The 19,642-nt window shown below is 34.9% G+C and overlaps 1 protein-coding gene across 10 annotated transcripts in view; it reads left to right on the top strand.

Annotated features, from left to right (window-relative positions):
* The window catches only part of PEAK1 (pseudopodium enriched atypical kinase 1), a 298,094-nt gene that overhangs the window by 145,770 nt on the left and 132,682 nt on the right, over positions 1-19,642 (top strand). For all 10 annotated transcript variants that reach the window (XM_059912712.1, XM_059912710.1, XM_059912708.1 and 7 more), the window contains one exon: positions 4,945-5,108. The gene's annotated coding sequence lies outside the window, so the exon portion shown is untranslated. The remainder of the gene's footprint in view (positions 1-4,944; positions 5,109-19,642) is intronic.

The following is a 19,642-nucleotide window of genomic DNA, read 5'->3' as shown; positions in this document are numbered from 1 at the left end:
ACTACATTCTTACCTTTCAGGTCATACATAAACAGGGGGCTGGTCAGACTTGGCCCCTGGGTCACAGTTTGACAGTCCCTGCTCTATGTGAATATAAAGCTCCCAAGTAAGCGGTAGGATTCCTGTCGGACTGTTGTGTTTTCATTCTAAGTAATGCTTTTACTTAGGGAACTAAATAAATAGTTCCCTACTATTAAATTAAATAGCAAAGTCAATAAGATCACACAGTACTGAGCCTATAGGGCTTTGATAGATTTTAAAATGTCAAAGGTTATATCAGAGGTTCCTCAGTTAATGGGGAATTGGGGCTAATGTCCAGTTTATCTTACTCTCAGACTGGCACCTTTTCTCTTTTTAATTATGCAAGATTAAATTCCTTCCTTCCTATTTTGTTTCAATATGCCTATCTTATTAATGTTTTAAAATTAGCATATATGTATCCTGAATTTATTTATTTTTTGATGAAGTTGCCCTGGTACTCATAAACAAAATGTCCCCCCGCCCCACCAGCATTATATCATTTTTAACTTCACGCTGTCCCCACTTACAGGATCTAGGGATTTTTCTTCTTAGTTCACAATTTTGAGAATACAGCCTCTTCTCTTCATCATCTTTGCTTCTGTATTGTCTTCTACATAACCCTGTTAGCCAGTTAGAACACAAAACACATTTCAAAGCATATTCTCTTTTTTCTACCTGTTGTAGCTTAGCATACTAGTCAGGCCCCTCTTAGAATACTCAGAATTTGTCTAATATGTACAGCAGTGTCGATATATACAGTCTTTGATTTTGTTTGGTGTTATGTTCACACAGTTAACTTGAGCCACACTTGAATGATTATGTAGTTTGTATTCTATAATCATAAGTGTATTTTACTTCCTTAAGGTATATAATTGAAGTTGTTCTTTGGCAATACGCAATATCCAGTGCTGTGGAAGTTCTAGAAGAGAGGGCTTGAATTTAGGTATATGTTGCTGTTGCCTCAGTGAGTGGGTAGTAACATAGCTGCATATAGTCATTCATTCAGGGGATACTTTTCCTGCCTACATGTCTTCATGATGTTTTCCCAACATACTAGTACACCATCCAGGAAAAAAACAAACAGAAAACAAAAAACAAGAAAAAAACCAGGCAATTTATTTCTTTTTACATGCAGAGAGAGAATAACCTTTGTTTTCAAATATAAAATAAAAATAAGGATTGGTTCTGAAAGAAGCTATGAAGTAATAGAAAATCATCATCCAAAGAGAATTTGCATAGTTAGTTTAAAAAATGTTAAGAATTTTTAAGAATTGTTATTTTATTGTTGTCATTACATAGGAGTTAATAAATAGTTTAAAATCTGGCCAATTTTCAGATATGTTTTGAGGGGTATGGTACTTAAGAGATTTTTTTCACAAATTTCATTATTTTGATAATTTAGAAACTTTTCCCCATGAGTATTATAAGCTTACGCCTATCTTAATGACGTGTATGCCCTACGTCTGGAAGATGCTTCCCTTAAACTTTTCCATTTCTGGCTCATTTCAACTTGAACATCATCTCTTCAGAGGGCCTTCCTTGATACACTGTCTAAAACAACACCTCCACCTTCCCAGCCTCTAACACCCAGGTTTATTTTCTTCAAAGCACTTATCACCATCTGAAGTTAGTTTATTTATTTGTCTCTTTCTGTATTAAAACGTAAGCTCTCTGAGGTGAGAGATCTTGCCTTCCCTATTATCTGTCTATCTGTACTACTCAGAACATTTCCTTTCATATAGTAGGCCTTAAGTATGTAATTTACATGTGGCTGGAAGGATGGATAATTGAAAGTATGTCTAATGCATGATCTGTAGGAATATTTGATAGGCTCACATGTATTGTGAGTCACCAAGAAAGAATACAGTGAGTAACTTTACCCAAATTTATTTCACTGTAGAACTACTTTTTCTTTAAGCATTTAGCTGTATTAGACTTCCACAGAAGACATTTTGGAAATGTGACAGATGTACTGATACATTTAAATTTTTTTTCTTTTTATATTATAATTTCAAACTTATATGCAAATTTTAAGAATAGTACAGATGATTTTTCCTAAATCACTTGAGTGTAAGTTGCTGACATTATACTGCATCACCTCAATTCTTTAGAGTGCATTTCCTACAAAGACATTCTGCCACGTAACCAGGATAAAATAATCACAATCAGGAATTCAATGTTGATAGGTTACTACCATCTAACCTACAACCCTGTTCAAGTCATGCCAGTTGTTCTGGAATTCAGTGGTGAGCACCCCCAGGAAGGAGGGAGGCACAGAGTAGGCAGCCTCAAAATCTGCATGTCTTTCCTTTCAAATCTTTGATCACTAAGTTCACATGTGTAGAGGAGACTCCATAGAGCCTAGTGGAAAGTAATAGCTGACATGGGAAGTTGTTGAGGTGATATTTCAGATTTGGAGTTTGAGTTCTACCAAACACATCAGAATAAAGCATTCAGAAAAAGACTATTTTGGGGACTGAGAGGAAAGGAACGCAGGGTGGATTATGGGAGGATAATCACTGCATTAGGAAAGAGTAAGGAGATGTAGGTTCTCATTTCAGTTTTTCCACTAACCAACACTTACCCATGGGAAGTCACTTCACTTCTCTATCACTAAGTACTTTTCTAGGTTATTAGTATTTGTATATCCATAAGTTCAATTTCTTTTCATATTCAAATTTCAAAATAAAATAGGCATTAATTGCATTTTTCTTCTTTAAAGACTTATAATGGAAAGAAGACTAATTTTGCCACTCTTTATGTGATACTGGGCATCATCATTTCATCTATATATTGGTGATATATATATATTTTTTCTTGGTAATATTTTCCTACATGCTGCTCATCATTGTTGTGTACCACATGAAGTGGTGGATTTAAGCAGTGTAAGAACATTGGGTATTGTTTTCATCATGAATAACCCAGCTGTGTCAGAGTTAGATATTGTTTGATGTTGCACAAAAACATCCTTTTTAAAATGCTTTTTTGTTGTCTTAAAATTTATTGAGAGGTTCAATTCTATAGTATGTAAGCACAGTTAGGAATCATTTAAAAATGATCACATTGAAGACCATAATTCAAAGAGTCATGTACCACAATGTTCATTGCAGCTCTATTTACAATAGCCAGGACATGGAAGCAACCTAAATGTCCATCGACAGATGAATGGATAAAGAAGATGTGGCACATATATACAATGGAATATTACTCAGCCATAAAAAGAAAGGAAATTGTTATTTGTAGTGAGGTGGATAGACCTAGAGTCTGTGATACAGAGTGAAGTAAGTCAGAAAGAGAAGAACAAATACTGTATGCTAACACATATATATGGAATCTAAAAAAAAAATTAAAAAGTGCTTCTGAAGAATTTTGGGGCAGGACAGGAATAAAGATGCAGACGTAGAGAATGGACTTGAGGACATGGGGAGGGGGAAGGGTAAGCTGGGACGAAGTGAGAGAGTGGCACGGACATATACACTACCAAATGTAAAATAGATAGCTAGTGGGAAGCAGCTGCATAGCACAGGGAGATCAGCTCGGTGCTTTGTGACCACCTAGAGGGGTGGGATAGGGAGGGTGGGAGGGAGACGCAAGAGGGAGGAGTTATGGGGATATATGTATATGTATAGCTGATTCACTTTGTTATAAAGCAGAAACTAACAACAACAAAAAATAATTCCAGGAGAGAGAAAGAACTGAGGTGAGGGACAGATGAAGATGAATGGCAAAATGTTGATAACTGTTAAAGTTGAGTGATGGGTATGTGGGTTCATCATTCTCTTTACTTTTGTATATGTATTTGAAAATTCCCATATTAAAAAGTTAAAAAAATAGTGATCACATTATCTTTTTCTTTCTTCTTAACTTTTCCAATTATTTTCCTTGTATTTGGTGTTATAGAGAAAACAAATTAGGGGTTGGGCCAGCTTAAACATGCATGTAATTGGTGCTCAGGAGTCAGAAATAGATAGAAATTTATTAATTTAAACTTTTTTTACTGGAGTATAGTTGCTTTACTATGTTGTGTTAGTTTCTACTGTACAGCAAAGTGAATCAGCTATACCTATACATATATCCCCTCCTTTTTGGATTTCCTTTCCATTTAGGTCACCACAGAGGTTTAAGTAGAGTTCCCTGTGCCATATAGTAGGTTCTCATTAGTTATCTATTTTATACATAGTAGTGTATATATGTCAATCCCAGTCTCCCAACATCCCACCCCCCTTTCCTCCATTGGTGTCCGTATGTTTGTTCTCTACATCTATGTCTCTATTTCTGCTTTGCAAATAGGTTCATCTTTACCATTTTTCTAGATTCCACATATATGTGTTAATATTCAACATTTGTTTTTCTCTTTCTGACTTACTTCACTCTGTATGACAGTCCCTAGATCCATCCATGTCTCTGCAAATTGATGTTTTGTATACCAAATTATAAATATATTTTATACTTAAGCCTAAAGTAAAACTGCGAAGTGGCTAGAGAAACTTTTGCAATTGGAGATGTCTACTTTCATATTTAACAGAGGCTATATCAAAGTTGGAAATCATGACTGTTAGAATTGGATTTTTATAAAGGTGAAATAGAGTTTAATGTTTCTTATTCTTATATTTCTAGCCAAAAAAAGAAATATACAAGGACAATCAGATGAAGTCTTAGAAAGCCTCAAGTGCATCAGTGCTAGCTAGTTTGATTCCTATAAGTTACTTGGTTCTTAGGTACGGCATGGATAGTTCTTGAGTGTGTAAGATTCTATCCATGTCTCTTCCTAAGTAAGGAAGTTACTTCTTAAATGAATAAGTCTAATTTTGACTGTTGAGTGAGTGTGAAATTAAGAATATCCTAAAGGAAAGAAAATGTCCAATATATTTAAAACTAGTTTACTTCTCCAGTTTAGCTCTATTTTTTGTTGTTCTCTTGCAGTAAACATTGCTATCTTCAGAAAATAAGTTAAGGAATGAGAGGCAAGGAAGAAAAGACATTCATCTTGGAAGGACCCAAAGCACTTTGAAATTTAAATGAATGTAATGATAGCTGCTAAAACCGCCTTTGTCACCAAAATGGATGAAGTACTTCAAATTTAAATGGTAACCACATTTCTCATATCATGTTACATTTCCACCAAGAACTTTAGATGACTTGAAAGGTTTTATTTTTAAGTCTAAATATTTACCTTACAAATACCAAAGTATAGATAAAGCTGATAATTTTATAACTTATTTAGCATAGTCAGGATTTTATTTTGCCTCTTAATGCTTGACCCTGATATTAGCCAAAAGAAATGTTGCTTTTTTCCCAGGTTATGAACTTCTTAACATAGAAACAGGTAAGCTTATTTGAGTAAGAATATGGCATAGTACTAGTATACTTATAGGTCCGTCCTTTACCAGATATTTTTTCCTTTCATAGAAATAACCCAGGCAGCGTAAATGGTGGTATCCTATCACACATGCAAATGTTTTTTAGTTTTGCTTTCTGAACCTTATTTCATATTATTTTTTAGTTTCCTTATGTGACATCTGGTCTCTTGATCTTTTTCCTTTCATATCTGACATCTTTTTTTTTTTTTTTTTTTTTGGTGGAGTGGTCAGAACACATACATTTATTGATTAAGTTTGCTATGTTATACAGACACAATTCTTGGTGCCCCAAAACAATTAAAATAGTAACATCTAAGATCAGTTATCACAGAGCACCATAACAAATGTAATAATAATGAGATAGTTTGAAATATTGTGAGAATTACCAAAATGCAATGCATAGACATGAAGTGAGCAAATGCTGTTGGAAAAAGTGTTGATAGACTTGCTGGATGCAGGGTTGCCACAAACCTTCAGTTTGTAAAAAATGTCACATCTGCGAAGCATAGCAAAGCAGAGCACTGTAAAACAAGGTATGCCTGTATTCTGTTTGTTACTAATATAGCCACTCCACCACCTTTACGTGTACGTGATATATCTTTTTCCACCCTTTTATTTCAACCTCTTTATGTCTGACATCTTATTTTAATTTAATCTTTATTTTATCCTCTGCCCCTGTTTCTTAGGAATTTAGGTTTATAAAAGATACAAGGTTTTAAGTCTTTATGTCATTAAAAAAAAAAAAGACACAAGGATCCAAAATAGAAAAGGAGAGAGAAATTTGAAAAGATTATAAAATTATTTCTTATTGTGAAATTGCAGTGACTGTTATATTTTAAGTAGAGTGGAAAGCAATTATAGAAAGACTTAAAGATTCTTTGTCAGTCTTCTTAAATCTCCTTGATCTTAGGCCAGAATTGTTTCAATACATGTTTTGTGAAGACTCAAATGTTTGCAATTTTTTAATCACATCCTAGTGAAGAATTAGAACTTGTATTCATTGGAAGTCTATTAATTTGATTTTGAGGTATAATCATTTGTTTGCTTGAGTCAGTGTGTCTTGGTAGTGAGTGGGTGTAATTGAGTACAACTACGTCCTTGCTGTGAAATCAGGGCATGTGAAAAATCAGTCAAATACAGTATCAATTACTAGTCCTAATGATTCTAAGGAATGCAGGACCTATTATTTCAAGAAAATTATTTAAATTGGCAAGTGTAACCCATGATAAGTAGTATGTAAGGAATGAATGTTCTAATCACTCTTCCCTGTGTTAACATTAACCTGGATAGAAAATACCTTAACATTGATTTTTTGAAAAAAATTGTCCAATTATTGGTTAAACTTCTACTTATGGCATAATTAGAACTTTCCATGTTCTTGTCACTACCAACCATGTACCAGCATGTGGCCTTTTAAAAATGTCCAGCAAATTCTTTCTAGTCCTGAACCATTAAAAAATTAAAGTTGAAGAAAGTAACTTTTGAAACACAGCAGAAATTTAAGTGCTGAATGTTCACTCATACAAGCACGATAATACGCAGAAAGTCCCTGGGGGATTCCCTGGCTCTCCAGTGGTTAAGACTCTGTGCTTTCACTGTCCTGGGCCCAGGTTCGATCCCTGATCAGGGAACTAAGATCCCACAAGCCACGTGGTGTGGCCAAAAAAAAAGAAAAGAAAAAAAGAAAGTCACCAAACGTCCCTGTCTTCTCCATTAATGATCTAAGTTTTCTTTACCCGTTTGATTATATTTGATTCTATAGTCTCACATAACCACAGGTTCATTAATGAACCAAAAACAAAGAACATTATCAAAATTTTTATCATGATACTTTTACCACTCCTTATCAAACTCTTACTTCCATTTAAATTCATCTCTCAGTGATTTTTGGTAACCATGGATAGGATCATTGAAATCCACAGGCAGTGGATTTTTTTAATCATTAATTTCCACTTTTTTTAACTACCAAATTTGTTTTTAGGATCATAATATTAACAAGGAACAGATTAAACTAGAACTTGACCTCTCTACAAAATAAAACAAAAGAATTGCCTTGATTCTCCCATCAAGTCCAGTTGAGAGGTCATGTAATTCACCTACATGAGACCACCTGAATTACATATTATTTAATTTTTCTGGCCCCATCTAAGCTGGGTGCCTCCAAAATCCCAAATCTACTGTGGCTTTTGATGAAGGAATGGAATCAGACTTCTGATTGTGCAACTGACAGAATTTCTAATTTGTACAATTAGAAATTCACATTTCTAACTGTGCAAACTATCATGGCCACTTTGAAGAGGCTGAAATTTAAAAGATGGTGTTCTAGCTATGTTAAAGTTGAGCCAAACACCCAGTTTTATCTAAGTTCAGTTCATTAGCTTAAAATTATGGTTCTTGGGAGTAAGGGAAGTATATACTTGCAGACAGTAAGACCACGCTAAACAATGTATCTATCAGGAATCTTAAAATTCATAAAGCTTGATAGGCTCCATTTAGGACAACTGTCCTTATGGAGGGAAGCCTAGGTGTAATTTGCCCAGACAAAAAGGAATTAAAAGTAATAGTAATTAATGTGTATTGAGTGATTACCATATGCCAAGCATTTGGATTTGTGCTTAATATGCATTATCTGCAGCTTCACTGCTCTGTTTGACATAGGTCCTATTATTAAATATCTCCATCTTACATACGAGGAAACACATTCTCAAAGAAGTTGTGTAAATTGCCCTACATCAAGTTGCTAGTTCAAGGTAGAGCCAGGTCTATCTGACTCCATGACCTGAGCTCTTAACCAGGAGTTTATTCTAGTTTACAAACATTCAATACTTCAAAACTTCAACTTGTGAAGTTTTTATTTACCTAGTGGCAGATAAGGAGAGGTCTTTTTTTTTTTTAAAGGGAGAGGTCTTATTAGCGGTATTCTCATTTCAGCTTTGTAAAATTATGTTCCCTTTAGATACATAGTATTTTTCTTTTGCAACATCAGTTTTATTTTGTCAATAATTTATCATTGTTTTGATTATGTTCTTAAAGTGTTAGTTATTATTTAATGGAAAAGACAACTTAATCTACTAAGTAAAGGTTAAATTACTTGAAGATGATATCATTAGACCTGCGTTTTATCTGAGATACAGAAGACAGAGAAAGATAGGAGACATGGGTGAGGAAAAAATGCAAAACTGACCTCTTTACTCAGCTGTCCTTCCTTAAAGTCTTATTTGCCTTTCTCTTTATCCCAAGAAAATTCTTCCTTGTTTTTCAGTCTCAGTAACTGATACTGTTACTAAAAACTAAAATAGTAATGAATCTGGAAACCAGTTTGTCTTTTTTTTTTTTTTTTTTAAATTTTATTTATTTATTTATTTATTTATGGCTGTGTTGGATCTTCGTTTCTGTGCGAGGACTTTCTCTAGTTGTGGCAAGCGGGGGCCACTCTTCATCGCGGTGCGCGGGCCTCTCACTCTCGCGGCCTCTCTTGTTGCAGAGCACAGGCTCCAGACGCGCAGGCTCAGTAATTGTGGCTCACGGGCCCATTTGCTCCGCGGCATGTGGGATCTTCCCGGACCAGGGCTCGAGCCCGTGTCCCCTGCATTGGCAGGCAGATTCTCAACCACTGCACCACCAGGGAAGCCCCAGTTTGTGTTTTTAAAAATTTTTATTTTATATTGGAGCATAGTTGGTTAACAATGTTGTGTTAGTTTCAGGTGTACAATAAAGTGATTCAGTTACGCATATACACGTATCTATTCTTTTTCAAATTCTTTTCCCATTTAGGTTATTATGGAATATTGATCAGAGTTTCCTGTGCTATGGCTATGCAGTAGGTCCTTGTTGGTTATCTATTTTAAATATAGTAGTGGCGTAAATTTTCTGTTAAATTTATATACAGTCCTCTTCAAATAGGTACTTCTTATCCTAATGGTAGAAAACTAAGTACATTAACCTATTATCAAAGTTCAAGATGGTAAACATATCATCAAGACTCAACATATTAAAGATATCAATTCTCCCTAATTTGATATATAGGCTTAACTAAATTCCTAAAATCCTGGCAAGATTTTAAAATTTATATGGAAAGGGAAATAAATTAGAACAGCTAAAACGATTTTGAAAAAGAAGGATAAAATGGAAGGAACCACTCCACCTGACTGCAAAACTTATATAGCCACAATACTCAAGACTGGTATTGGCAGTAGGATAGACACATAAATCTGTAACAGAATAGATAACCCCACACAAGTATAGCCAGCTAATTTTTTTTTTAAACAAAAGTGTAAAGGCAATTCAATGGAGAATGGATTGTCTTTTCATCAAATAGTGCAGAACAATTGAATATTCATGGGGGGGGAAAGAGAACCTCAGCCTAAGTCTCACACCTTATACAAAAATTAACTCAAAGTGGATCATAGATTTAAATGTAAAACTATAAAACTTTTTAGAAGTTTTATGTGGGAGAAAATCTTTAGGATCTGGGGCTTAGTGAAGAGTAGTTAGATAGGACAGCAAAGCAAAATCTTTAAAAGAAAGAAAAATGGGTAAGTTGGACTTCATCAAAATTTAAAACTTTTACTCTGTAGAAGACCCAGTTAAAAGGATGAGGAGACAAAACAGTTATATGTAGAATACTTAAAGTACTCTCAAAACTCAACAGTTAAAACAATCAATTAAAAAATGGGCAAAAGACATGAAGAAATATCTTAATAGCATTGGCAGATAAGCATATTGAAAAGATGTTCAACATCACTTGCTATTAGGGAAATGAAAATTAATGCCATGATGAGTTATCACTATACACTTGTTAGAATAGCTAAAATAAAAAATAGCAATACCAAATGCTGGTGAGGATGCAGAGAAACTAGATCTTTCATATATTGCTGGTAGAATATAAAATGGTACAGACACTGGAAAATAATTTGATAGTTTCTTTAAAAACTAAATGTACACTTACCATGTGACGCAGCAATCCCACTCTTGGGCATTAAACCCAGTAAAATGGAAACTTATATCCACACGAAAACATGTGCATTGTTTTTCATACCAGCTTTATTTGTACTAGCCACAGATTGTACCAACCAACGTGTTCTACAATAGGTAAACAGGTAAACAAACTGGTACATCCATACCATGGAATGTGATATCAGTAATAAAAAGGAATGATCTACTGATATACACCACGGCTTGGATGGATCTCAAGAACATTATGCTGAATGAAAAAAGCCAGTCTCAAAAAGTCACATAATGTATTATTCCATTTATATGACATTCTCAAAATGACAAAATTATGATGATGGAGAACAAGACAGTTGTTGCCAGGGGTTTGGGAAGGTTGAGGGGTAGGTGGATGGGTGTGACTGTAAAGAGATAGCACCAAGGGATATCTTTGCAGTGAAGGGATAGTCTATCTTGATTGTGGTGATAGCTAGAGTAATCTGCATGTGTCATAAAGTGACAGTGAATACACATACGTTGTACCCATGTCAATTTCCTGGTTTTGATATTGTATTGTATTTATACAAGATGTGACTATTGGGGCAAACTTGTTTAAGGGTAAATGAGGCTTCTCAGTACTATCTTTGCAACTTCCTGTGAATCTTCAATTTCAAAATAAAAAGTTTAAAAAAATAACCCTATTATAATTAATAAGTATGGTCCAAAATATTCAGGCTTGTAAAATGCAAGGTCATGTTACTTCTGAATTAATGAAATGACTAGGGTGAGCTACACTAGTACCTGGTTAGAAGTTCTGAGGGTGCAGCTTTGAGCTCCAAATTCCCCCCATCGCATCTGGTGGCAGTTGTCTGCTTTGGCTTAAATATTGTCAAGGGCATTTCTAGGTCTTGTGGCTGGTTGGCAGACTCCCAGGACACTCCCATTGATTCCAAGAATCTCCCAGTTAACAACTATTTCAGGAGCCAAATCTGGGGAGATTGATCCAAGAAAGAACTAGGGGTGCTGAGATCTACCCTCCTGCTTCCTTGGGTTCTTGAGAGGGATTACTGGCTATTTTCCACCAAGTTCTCTCTCCCCTCCATGTTATCACACTATCCCTCTCCCACCTTAGGAACTGTAGCCAGCCTCATTTGAGAACAAGGGTTGAATGAACTGTTGCAGCCAACTGAATATTATCCAAATATATATGATAAAATGTTTTCACTTCTTTGTAACAGTTTTTCAGTTCAAGGTTTAGTGTATCTTAAGTTTCTGATATTTTGCTTAAGTAAGAAGAGTGTTTCATGTTCTTTGTAAAAAGCTGTGTAATGTGAGGAAAAGCAAAAGGAGAACAAGAAAACTTATGTCATCCTTGCTTTCTAAGCTAAGAGCATAAAATTTGGAATGATCCTGTGGATTCTTTTGGAAAGAATATTAAGTGATCGTCTGGGTTATACCCCTACCTTCTAGTGGCACGATCAACTGACCTGAATGATGGAGTGAACTTCATGCCATTTTACATACTGATTCATTCATTCATTCATCATTTACTTGGGGAAAACAATATTTGCAATAGGTAAAAAATTTTAACTTTGTGCTAACATAGGTTTAAGTGGTTTGTGTATATTATGTCTCTCTTGGCTGTAAACATGTCACTGTGGAAGGTTCAGGGGATACAAAGAAGGGTAGAGTGCAGGTCCCGTCATCAGTGGCTCACCATCTAACAGAACAGGCAACATATAAATGGAAAGATAGTGTATCAAGTCCTTAATGGGAGTATGAGAACAGAGCTGTGATTGTGCTTTTTCCTCCTTAGGAAAGGTGAGGGAAGGCTTCCCAAAGCACGAAGGTATCCTATGTACTGAGTGTTACTGGATAAATAGGATTTTACTGCCAGGGAACAAGCTAGAGGAAAAAAGTATTCCTATTCTAGGCAAAAGGAATAACATGTGCAGAGATATACTTACCTCCTCTAGGGGAAAAAGAGTTACAGACTTTTAAAGTTGAAGAGGTTATCCAAGATACTTTACTTCAACATCCTTGCTTTACATAAAATTAAATGGAAGCTCTTGGAGGCAAATCTACTTGCCCAATATTACTTAGAAATTACAGTATCACTTTAAGTATTCTTTCAGACTTATGTAGTTCAAAATGTATTTTGGTCAGCTGTAACTCTATTCCAAGAAAGAAGGTTCTTCCTCATGTTTTCTGTGTTTATAAATCTGCTTTACTTCCAGGCTAAAATGTAATTAGGTGTTATTTCTATCTCTCTTAAAATTTTTTTATTATGTAATTCCATGAATTCAGAAAAATTCAGAATCATATAACAAACATCTGTTATCTTACCACCAAGAATTAATTGAATGCTAACATTTTGTCATTTTTGCTAAAAGAAACAAAACAATTTAGGAATGATTGAAATCCTCTTTGTATCTCTCTCCAGTCTCATTCCTAGCCTCCTTCTCCAGAGAAAATGCTCTATGAGGTTGGTGAATATATATTCTTATGTAGGTACTCATAAACAATATGAAGTATAAATGATGATATACTAGATGTACATTTTGCATCTTTCATTGATGTGTGATATTTATTTAAATGTATTTTTTCATATGAACTCAAAATAAAATATAGCATAGATGAGGAGGCAACATACTCTAGTCAATAGTGCAGATTTGCTGTTGTGTTGTGACTTTGTCCTCTTGTGTTTTCTTCTTGGTACCTAAAGTGCCACCGTCTTCTTGTTAATTCTGCACTGTGTTTTGAAAGAATGTAATTCTTTCATTCTGTAGGTTTTCAAATGTATTTTTAAGACTTTTGTTGGGAAAACAGTTATTTATATGAGCTTACATCTCTCACATTAGCTCTTTTAATTCTTTACTACTGAGATTGTTGTAGCAGGAATACTCTCTAGTAGAGTCGAATGACCAAGAAATGACTGACCAAGAAATGACTATACCACGTGGCATAAAGTCTCCCTTCACACATGTATTGCTGACAAGACAACAATGCTGGGTAGTAAGAAGTCAGTTGTGATGTGTGGGAAGAGTTAGCCTCTGAAAACGCCATGACAAGATGACCCAGGAAGAGGATGTTTATCTGGACTTCGAAAAGAGCTTAGAAGTCCTTTCACCAAGGGCCTGATCCTGGCATGAGGGATGATGGGGGAAGAGATAGAAATCTTATTGTGAAGGAGAGGATTACTGTGGGTGTTGAGAACACATTTTTACCGTTTGATTTATTGTGCCAACTGTAATTAGCAGTAAATGTTTTAAGTTAATGACAATCAGCTGGAATACCAATAAACATATGTGGCGATTGAGGAGCATAAATGCAAAGAGTCCCCTTGTTTCTGTTACTAGAAGGGAGATTCACCCACCACATTCTTATAACAGTGAAAAACTAGAAATCTGCACAAATGCTTGTAATAGACGAGCCAGTTATTCCTAACCTCACTGGTATTTGAATTCTGAAGTAATTGTCCCCATGCAGTAGCAACAGAATAATGGAGGGAAAAAAATTAGTATTATCATTCTGGCTTGTACATTTTGATGTTTAACAATTCTGGCACATGGTCACAGGAAAGCTTATCTAAAAATACCAAATTGTAGAAATGAAGGGAAACACTTGATCCCTAAGAAACTCATTCTTCTTGGAGTCAGGCCCAGCTTTTGTTTCCTTCTGTTGGTTTGACATACATAGGAAGGAAAACATGAAACATTCTGGTGCTTTAGAACTCTCTGATGATAGATAATGGGCCATTGCATAACTAGTGCTAAAGCACAGGTAAGTTTCACATGGGGAATATTTAAAAGGAAACCAGATGCGGATGCTTTGTTTAGATATGTATATATATGATCAATTGATTTTTGACAAAGGTGCAGAAGCAGCCCAGTGAAGAAAGATTAGTCTTTCCAACAAATAGTACTGGAACATTAGAAACTAAACCAAAAAGAAACAAAAAGCCCTTGCCTCATAACTGGACATAGGCCTTGGAGATAAATGAAAGAGAGGAGATTGTAAGAAATTTGCCTTGTAGAAATAGAGGAAGTAGTAAAACTGCCATGAGAATTGAAACATCAAAATGGTAGAGGGAATTGTAAAACAGTTTAATCTTTTGAATGAGGAGCATTGTGTATTGTAGGAAATGTGTATACATTACAGCTAAATATGCATTTAATCCACTAGCTTATTAAGCACCCTACCATTCACAGAGCACTGTGTTAGATTGGAGGGGTATTATAAAGGTCCCTTGAGGGAATCATATATAAACAATAACAAAACAGTGATAAGTGCTATCATAGTGGTGCCAGGGAAGCTCAGAGGAAGGGACTGGCTAATATCTACACTCATCCTGAATGGGCTTCCCTTGCTAGCCCACTGGGCTCTGAGTACACTGAAGAATGTTAGTTGATCCACTGTCCCTTAGAGCACTTTGAGAAATTGTTGTTCATTTGATAGCTAAAATGCAATAAGGGATCTCTTCCATCTGGTGCTGTTTGAATCTGTGATAATTACCTCAGGCTCAAAGACTAGACAAAGTGAAGGAACCTGATGTGGTTTCCCTTTATCTTTCCTTTTAACTGTCATTTGATCTGCTTTTAAGTAGATAGTCTTTCTCTTGCCTCTAGTTGCTGACCATTCTATATATAATCTCTATCACACAAGCAAAGCAGCAAAGGAATTTTCTTAAAGACTGCCAAAACTCTGTAGGAACGAAAGATCACTTTTTTTTTTTCCATAAGGAGTTTCCATGATACTCCAGTCACATACAAAAGAAAAGTTGGAGTTGCATGTGATCACTTTGGCCAACCTTTTGCGGGTTTCTAATACACATTCTCATCTCTCTTTGAAGGACTATTCATTGCAACTTATACACATACTTTGCTTAAAGCAAGTACTACTTTTATTCTCCTCTAGTCTTCTGTCACATAACAAGAGCGTTGGTGGAAATTGCTTTTCCATAAAAAGAACTGTGCCACCTACTCTTCAAATGCCACTGATTAAGAAACCATTGATTGATTTTTCCTAGGGAATAAATTAGGCTTTCCCCTGAGAGTGAAAAAATAAATAATAGGATATAAAGAATGAAGATAGCTGTGTGTTATGAGGAAAATGTTTATGCAGTTGCCATGGAAATAGCATGTAGGCATTTAAACCAGGAAATTATGATATCTCTGTATTTGCCAAATATAATTCAGATGTGAGTACATTCATTCTCTTTCTTGGCTCAAATTTAGTCTGACATATGTGGTTATGTAAAATATGCTCCTGCTTTAGCATATTTGCTTAATATTTGCAGGAAATGTATAATACAAGGGTCTGCCGTGTTTTAAGGTCGTATAATTGAGGTATAGAAATAAAACTAGGGGAAGCAATTCTCAGCAAGTGATTCCTGAAAACAAATAACAGTAACAATCAGAGCGCCCGAGGCTGGGTTTTCCTGTGACATTCATAACTAACAGAGCTAATTAATTTTTATTAATGAAACATTCACAATATTGGACCTAATTAGTACTAGCTAATTGTTTGTGAGTGATGTCAAATGCTGAAAATGCACAGTTTGAGACTTTATTCTTATTTTAATGTATGTGATTTCATTTCACAAGTGGAATAAAACACAATAGGCAGTGTTTCTGAATTATTATTACACTTTTCTGTCACAGGACATCAGTTAGCCTTCAATTTCATGCTTTATAAATGAGGCACGATAGAAATCTAGAGAGGGCATATATGGATTTTGAAGATATGGATAATTTGACACAATTTTTCAGAGTTTGAACTTTTTTTTTTTTTTTTTACTAATTCCAAAGATAATACAGACAATGCAAACTGTACCTGCAGCCACTGTCTTTTATGGGGCACACAAACTAGAACAATAGGAAAATCTAAAAATGATTAGAATATGCTCTATTCATGGAAATGGGGTGTTAAAATTAATCCTAATAACTCATCTTTTTATGCCAATTTTGCTACCCATTTCATAGCCCATAGGTTTATTATCCCCTCACTTAGATTTCCTCTAAGATATCAAGTACTTTGTAAGCAGATAGCCTAGAGGCTTAATGTCTTATTAAAGCAGTAATTGCTTATATGGTCCAATAAATATAACAGTAATTTAATGAGACCAAATAGTTACACCGATGGAACAGTGGGAAAAGGCTAATCAGAGAAAGTTTTTCAGAGAAGGTAAGTTTTGAGTCAAAATTTAAAGACCTTTCTGAGGGCATTTAAGCAATATATACCAAAAAAAATTTTAATATATATATACCTGTAAAATTTAAGGAGATAAAGATGTTTGCAAAGATTTAATTAGGAGGGCATTAGATTATTGGTTTGAGACTTTCCTTTTGTAATATAAATATTTACTATTTAAGTTTCCCTGTAAATACTGCTTTAACTGTATTCCACAAATTTTTGAAATTTTGTATTTGTTCAGTTCAAAATATTTTCTAATTTCCCTTGAATCTTCCTCTTTGAATCATAGATTGTTGGTTTAGACAGTTTCCAGGTATTTGGAGAGTTTCTTGGTATCTTTCTGTTATTAATTTCTATTTGTTATGGGCAGAGAACATTCTTGATTTCTTTTAAATTTCATAAGATTTTTTTCATGACCTAGGATATGGTGTGTCTTGGCAAATGTTTCATGTAAAATTGAGAAGAATGTATATTCTGCTGTCGTTGGATAAATGTCTTTAAATGTCAGTTAGATTCAGTAGGTTGATGGTGTTGTTTAACTCTTCTGTATCATTGCTGATTGTTCACTGTTGTTTACTGAGAGAGGAATGCTGAGATTTCCAAATGTAATTGTAGGTTTGTCTATTTCTCCTTTCAGATCTGTCAGTTTTTAATTCATGTATTTTGAATCTCTCTTGTTAGATGCATACACATTCAGAATTATTGTGCCTTCTTGGAGAATTTACATTTTTATTAGTATATAAGTGTTGCTCTTTGTTCCTGTTAATTTTCTTCACTCTGAAGTCTACTTTGATAATATAACCACTCCAGCTTTATTTTGATTAATGGTTTCATGTTATATCTATCTTTTTCCTCTTTAAAAAGAAACTTTTAACCTACCTATATAATTATATTTGAAGTGTGTTTCTTGTAGTTACCAAATAATTGGGTCATGATTTTCCAAATCCACTCTGATAATTTCTTTAATGTTTATACTATTTACATTTAATGTAATTGACATTTAAGTTTAGGGCGACCATTTAATTAATTAATTAATTAATTAATCTAGGCTGTGTTGGGTCTTCGTTGCTGCGCACAGGCTTTCTCTAGTTGCGGCGAGTGAGGGCTACTCTTCGTTGCAGTGCATGGACTTCTCATTGTGGTGGCTTCTTCTGTTGTGGAGCACAGACTCTTGGCGCGCGGGCTTAGTAGTTGTGGCACGTAAGCTCTAGGGCGCACAGGTTTCAGTAGTTGTGGTGCACGGGCTCAGTAGTTGTGGCGCATGGGCTTAGTTGCTCCGCAGCATGTGGAATCTTCCCAGGCCAGGGATCAAACCTGTGTCCCCTGCATTGGCAGGTGGATTCTTAACCACTTCACCACCAGGGAAGTCCCTAGGTTGACCATTTATTTTCTGTTTGTTCCCTCTGTTTTTTATCCTGTTTCCTCTTTCCTGATTTATTTGAACATCTTTTGGTATTCTATTTAATTTACCTGTTGTGTGTTTTACTCTGTGTCTTTGTAGATACTCTGAGGATTACCATGTACATACTAAACCTTGTACAATCTACTGAGAATCAATATTTTACCACTTTAAGTAAAATGTAGAAACCATATCACCATATAAATGGCTTTATCTTTGCCCTCTTTAGGTTATAGTTACTTATATATTACACTACATGCATTGAAAACTCTATCAGACAATATTATTTTTTGCTTTCAGATGTCAAACATATTTTTAAAAATTCAAGAGGGGGAATAGTCTGTAATGTTTATCCAGATAGTTACCATTTCTCTTTCTCATTCTTTATCTTAATTCTCCAAATTTCCTTCTGATAGCTTCTCTCTGAGCAACAGAAAAAGCAGTTCTTCTATAGCATATCTGCTGGCAACCTCTTCTCTTGTTCTCCTTCATCTAAAGTGTCTATTTGACCTTTACACCTGAAGGACAGTTTTGTTGAATATAGAATTCTTAGTTGACAGTTCTTTTCTTCCAGGACTTAAAAAATATTGTGTCGCTTCCAACTGTCCTCTGCTGTTTCTGATGACTAATCTATAGTCATTCCAATTGATTCCCTAAAAGTGTTGTTTTTCTTTGGCTGGTTTCAACTTTTGTTTCTGTCTTAGTTTTCATCAGTTTGATTATGATATCCTGGGTGTGGATTTCTTTGGGCTTATCCTTTATTGAGTTCACTGGGCTTTTTAAGTCTGTAGGTTTATGTCTTTTTCCAAACTTGGGAAGTTTTCAGACATTATTTCTTCTAATGTATTTTTAGCACCATATTCTTTTTCCTTTCCTTCTGGGACTCCAGTAACATCAATGATAGGCCTTTGGTTATTTTTCTACAGGTCTCTGAGGCTCTCTTCTTTTTCTTTCTTTTTTTTTTTTTGGCTCAAATTTATTTCTATTGTTCAGATTGTATAATTTCTATTGAACTATCCTCAAATTCACTGACTTTCCTTTATCATCTGCTATTGAGCCTTCCCAGTGAATTTTTTCATTTAAAATGTATTTTTCAATTCCAAAATTTCCATTTAATTATTCTGCATATCTTCTATCTCTTTGCTGAGACTTTCTAGTTTTACATTTTATTCAAGAGTTTTTACCCTTATTTGTATTTCACAAGTATTTTTTTTTAATAGCCAATTTTGTCTTTGTCAGATAATTTCACCATCTATGTCATGTTGACATTGGCATCTGTTAATTGACTTTTCCTATGGGGTTCTTTATATGTCAGGTAATTTTGAATATCATGGACATCTTGAGTATTATGAGTCTCTGGGCTCTCAGTTATTAATATGTTCAACCAATTTTCTGTTTTTATCCCTACAACATGCCCTCGCCTACAGATTCTGTTACCTGAGACATGACATGATTCTTACTGTCTTTTCCCTCTTCGCCCTCCCTCCCTCCCTCCCTCCCCAGACACTTAGCTTTCAGTTTTCTCTGGTCTGCTAATTTACTTCATTCTCTCAACAAATACTTATTTAGTACTCACAAGTGCTAAGTATGGTTCTAGGCACTGAGGATTCATTAATGAATAAAACAGACAAAAATGCCTGCCTTCGTGGAGCATATATTCTAGCAAACAGAAATAAACATCAGCAATGAACCTAGGACTCCTCTGGTGGCACAGTGGTTAAGAATATGCCTGCCAATG

Source organism: Balaenoptera ricei, chromosome 2, assembly GCF_028023285.1.
Source record: "Balaenoptera ricei isolate mBalRic1 chromosome 2, mBalRic1.hap2, whole genome shotgun sequence".
Classification (NCBI taxonomy): Eukaryota; Metazoa; Chordata; class Mammalia; order Artiodactyla; family Balaenopteridae; genus Balaenoptera; species Balaenoptera ricei.
Note: the sequence above shows the minus strand (reverse complement) of the source record. Positions and strands in the feature narration are given on the sequence as shown.